General features: G+C 45.4%; 1 protein-coding gene across 1 annotated transcript in view; it reads right to left on the reverse strand.

The window, feature by feature from the left end:
• The window catches only part of LOC123960220 (disabled homolog 2-interacting protein-like), a 52582-nt gene that overhangs the window by 33927 nt on the left and 13655 nt on the right, over nt 1–5000 (reverse strand). The gene's annotated exons all lie outside the window — the stretch shown is intronic.

Genomic DNA, 5000 nt, shown 5'->3' on the forward strand with positions numbered 1-5000 from the left:
TGTGTGTGTGTGTGTGCGTTAGTGTGTGTGTGTGTGTGTGTGTGTGTGTGTGTGTGTGTGTGTGTGTGTGTGTGTGTGTTAGTGTGTATTAATGTTAGTGTGTGTATTAATGTTAGTGTGTGTATTAGTGTTAGTGTGTGTATTAGTGTTAGTGTGTGTATTAGTGTTATTGTGTGTGTTAGTGTGTGTGTTAGTGTAAGTGTGTATTGGTGTGTGTGTGTTAGTGTGTATTAATGTTAGTGTGTGTGTTAGTATGTGTGTGTTAGTGTTAGTGTATATCGGTGTGTGCGTTAGTATGTGTGTGTTAGTGTTAGTGTGTATTGGTGTGTGTGTGTGTGTGTGTGTGTGTGTTAGTGTGTATTAATGTTAGTGTGTGTATTAATGTTAGTGTGTGTATTAGTGTTAGTGTGTGTATTAGTGTTAGTGTGTGTATTAGTGTTATTGTGTGTGTTAGTGTGTGTGTTAGTGTAAGTGTGTATTGGTGTGTGTGTGTTAGTGTGTATTAATGTTAGTGTGTGTGTTAGTATGTGTGTGTTAGTGTTAGTGTATATCGGTGTGTGCGTTAGTGTGTGTGTGTGTGTGTGTGTGTGTGTGTGTGTGTGTGTGTGTGTGTGTGTGTGTGTTAGTGTGTATTAATGTTAGTGTGTGTATTAATGTTAGTGTGTGTATTAGTGTTAGTGTGTGTATTAGTGTTAGTGTGTGTGTGTTAGTGTAAGTGTGTATTGGTGTGTGTGTGCTGCATGTTGAGTCTGCTCACACTAACACAGTTTCTAAGCTGTAAACATGCCTCCTGATTGGACGTCTGAAGCGTCTCTCTGATGTCTGCAGGGTTTCTTTTCATATTCTACATATGAGTTGTTATTATGACAGCTGTGTGTCAATTCAGCAGCCTTGTAATAAAGCGGAGAGACGACTGGAAGGTTTGGACAAAAAACAATAAACTTCAAACTGAAATAATTCATAACTCATTATTACTGAATTTAATGTCTGTGACCGAGTTTACTTTGAGCTTATATATGATCTGAAATACAGCTCGTAGTTAAATAGCAAATGAAAATGCCTTTAGAACGGTTTGTACATTAAGAAAACATGCAATACAATTAAAATATAGAAGAAACAAATGTGCATTGTCCAAAAAAAGGAACTTAAGTACAAAAAAACAATCTACTGATTATGAAATGACCCCAAAACGTGCAGCACCAATCAGTAACTTTAACAACTTCTGGACGCAGTTTTCAGTTCTCTCTCTTTGAACATGACAAACAGGAGGGAAGACTAAATAATTTTATTCATTTCATTTATTTATTCATTTAGCTGACACTTTTAACCAAAGCGACTTACAATTGCTATACATGTCAGAGGTTGCACACCTCTGGAGCAACGAGGGGTTAAGTGTCTTGCTCAGGGAGGATATTTTTAAAACACTGTTGAAGGATCTTTCGTCTCGTTCTTGTGAACCTAATATCGCGTTTCTTGTGAGCTGAGCTGAGCTGTTAGGCTGAGTGAAGACTGAGGTGTGGACCCAAATGCAGACCAAAAGGCGAGGAGGATGCAGTTCATAAAATATTTATTAACACAAGAACATAACTGAAACAGGTTTCCACTGGAGCTCAATGCTAGAGTCCAAACAAAGGTAACTCCACAGAAACACAATCAAAGGAAAGGAAATCCAAAAAGCAAGGAACAAAGTACTTTCCATAGGTAAGATCCAAAAACAGAGCACAGGAGAACACTTGACACAAGGACATGACAAAGACTGAAGACACAAGCAGGCATATATATATACACAGGGACTTACGAGCGGGGCGGGAGCAACACAGGTGAGGGGGATCAGGACTAATGAGACACAGGCAGAGAGAGAGACAGCAGGGGAAACAGTCACCAATAAAGCCATAGGGAAACTAATAACCAGGAAGAAACAGAATATAAATAACTGAACCAGAACATAAGCAGACAGATCACTAATATACCAAAAAACTAAGTGGGAAAACAGACTAAATTAAACAGAACACAGAGCAAACATGGACAAAATAATACAGAAGTACACAGACCAGGAGTAGACACTAAGGCACGAATAAAATGAATAATAATAAAAATGCTGGACATAACTAGAATACGAGACAAGACAGATACTAAGAAAACTTAAACATGCGAATGAACAAAGGACTAAATCAAATAAAGCAATAGAAAGACAGAATCCAAAACCAAACCCATGAAAACAGATACCAAGTAAACTAGGACATGTGAAAGAATAAACTTAACAGAGAAACACAACCAAAAACAGACTAAAACAGGAAAGACATGAACACAAAACCACACTCCTAACACTTGTCCCCACCTCTTTTCAACTCAAAGTGACGCTCTTGGTTAAAATAGAATATTATTTGGACCTGATGTTTCAAATCACTTTAAGGTGTATTTTATATGCTGTGTTTAATTCAAATTCAAAAGTCTTTATTGTCTGTCACATAATGATAGAAACTGGTTACAATCACGACGGCGGCTAACCATCGTGATGTCACCCACCAGCGACCCAACCCTAGTCAGTTTGTCCTAAAGGTCCTAGTTTGTTCTGGTTTAATGAGTGGTGACCAGAGGAGCTCCGAGTGATGAACGAGTCTGCCTTTCTGGTCTGAGACTTGGATCTGAGTTCTGCCGGGTCTGGTTTGATGGTTCCTGCTTTTCTCTGTGAGGACGTTGAACCAGGATGCAGCGTAAAGGGTCGGACAGCCTCTCAGGAGGAACAGGAGCTGCTGGCCTTTGGTAGACCTCATGTTGGGTGGCGGAAAGCTGGTGGTCGAACTCAGCGCCCAGGTATTTAAAGCTCTCCACCTGCTCCACCACACCAGCATGGAGGCTCAGAGAGAGGGCGGAGGGATCTGGGGCCCCACAGCTCTTTTGTCTTACTGATGTTCAGTTGCAGGGAGCGCTCCTGGAACCAGACGACCATGGGGTCCACAGACCGCTTCCATGTGGCGAGGGAGCACTCGTCTGTCGAAAGGGACACCAGGGCAATGTCATCAGCATATTTAAGGAGTGTCAGTGTGTTGCTGTTGCAGGTGATGCTGTTGGTGTCCATGGAGAGGAGGACGGTGATGTCACTGTTGCTGGCTTTAGGACCCTCTGACCCCTTTGAGGTCTCAAATCCATAAGATCAGCGCTGTGTTGGAGGCGGTGCAGACGTGTGTTACAGAAGAAAAGTCAATGAATAAAATTCTGACATACGTGTGGTGGCGTCTACCATTTGTATTCTGATAAACAGTGAAGCCAGCACCTCCAGCCACATTGCTGTTTCCAAGATGAGTTTAAGCTTTGTGTGCCGTGGAGACCAGCGGCAGGAGGACGAGGAAGATCGCTGGTGTTCAAAGAGAACTGGTGACTCAGTCGCCCCTCTGCTAGGGGACTACTGTCCTGTCTTTATTCAAGAGCGTAGTCTTTCCACCTGCAAGCGTGACTGTTACATGTTTAGATACGTCCTGTTGCTGCCTCCAGCTTCAGCCCTTCTCCTGGCGCTCAGCATCGGGAAGGAGGACATCACCCGGCCGCCAGAAGCCCAGACAACAACCCGTCACCGTGGCGTTTCCAACAAGTACACGTGCTAACGTTAGCCAGCACTGCGCAGACCTGTGGGAACCCCGCTGCCTGTTCTGCTGACCGTCTTGTATCCAGCACTGTGGGTTTTTGGCAGGAAGTCGTCTGTTGCAATAAAACAACCCAATACGTTGTGAAGTTTGAGTGTATCCCAACAGGAAGGACAGCAGCTCAAACACGCTGCGCGACGTCCACGGCTTGTTCCTAACTGTGGCATAATGAGCAGGGCTCAAGAGTGCGACCAACACATGGCGAGTGAGACTATGTTTTCTTCGTCTCCTGCAGAACATTTCACAGGACAGTTTTCTGTCAGCAGCATCTCTATCTGTGTGTTTTCCCCAAAACTCACTGGAGGAAGAAGGTGAGAGCCAATCAGAGGTAGAGAAGGGGCCCTGGATTTATATGGATAGACTAGAGCACCAGTTCTGAAGGAATGACTCTGCTTCTGTCTGGAGAGGCTTCAGACAGATCACCAGCTACAAACCTACAACTCATGCCTTGCCAACGAGTTGAACCAGTTTTACTGTCGCTTTGAAAGACAATGGGACAGACCTGACACCATCCCCCGTCACACCACTGATTGGCCACAGTCCACCATCTTACCCCCCCCTCTTACCATCCTGGACAGACTGTTCAGGAGGCAGAAACCTCGCAAAGCAGTTGGGCCGGACTCTATCTCTCCATCCACCCTGAAGCACTGTGCTGATCAGCTGTCTCTGGTGTGTCATGTCATGTGCCAGCCTGCTTCAAAGCCTCCACCTTCGTCCCTGTCCCCAAGAAACCAAGGACCACAGGACTAAACGACTTCAGAACCGTCGCCCTGACCTCTGTGGTTATGAAGTCCTTTGAACGCCTTGTGTTGTCCCACCTAAACCCACAGACCCACTCCTGGACCCCCTGCAGTTCGCCTACAAAACCAACCAACGATGCAGTTAACATGGCCCTTCACTACATCCTCCAGCACCTGGACTCCCCAGGAACCTACACCAGGATCCTGTTTGTGGATTTCAGCTCTGCTTTTAACACAAGCTCTCTCAGCTGAACGTGCCTGACTCCACCCACAGGTGGATCACAGACTTCCTGACGAACAGGAAGAAGCATGTTAAGCTGGGACACCATGTCTCTGCCTCCAGGACCATCAGCACCGGATCCCCTCAAGGCTGCGTTCTTTCCCCCCTTCTCTTCTCCCAGTACACCAACAGCTGCACCTCCAGTCACCAGTCTGTCAAGCTCCTGAAGTTTGCGGATGACACCACCCTCGTTGGGCTCATCTCTGGTGGGGATGAGTCCGCCTACAGGTGGGAGATCGATCATCTGGTGACCTGGTGCAGCCAGAAGTCTGGAAATATTGCAGCTGAGTCCTCCCACCCCGGACACAAACTGTTTCAGACTCTCCCCTCTGGCAGGAG

This window comes from Micropterus dolomieu, linkage group LG21 (genome assembly GCF_021292245.1).
Source record: "Micropterus dolomieu isolate WLL.071019.BEF.003 ecotype Adirondacks linkage group LG21, ASM2129224v1, whole genome shotgun sequence".
Taxonomy (NCBI): domain Eukaryota; kingdom Metazoa; phylum Chordata; class Actinopteri; order Centrarchiformes; family Centrarchidae; genus Micropterus; species Micropterus dolomieu.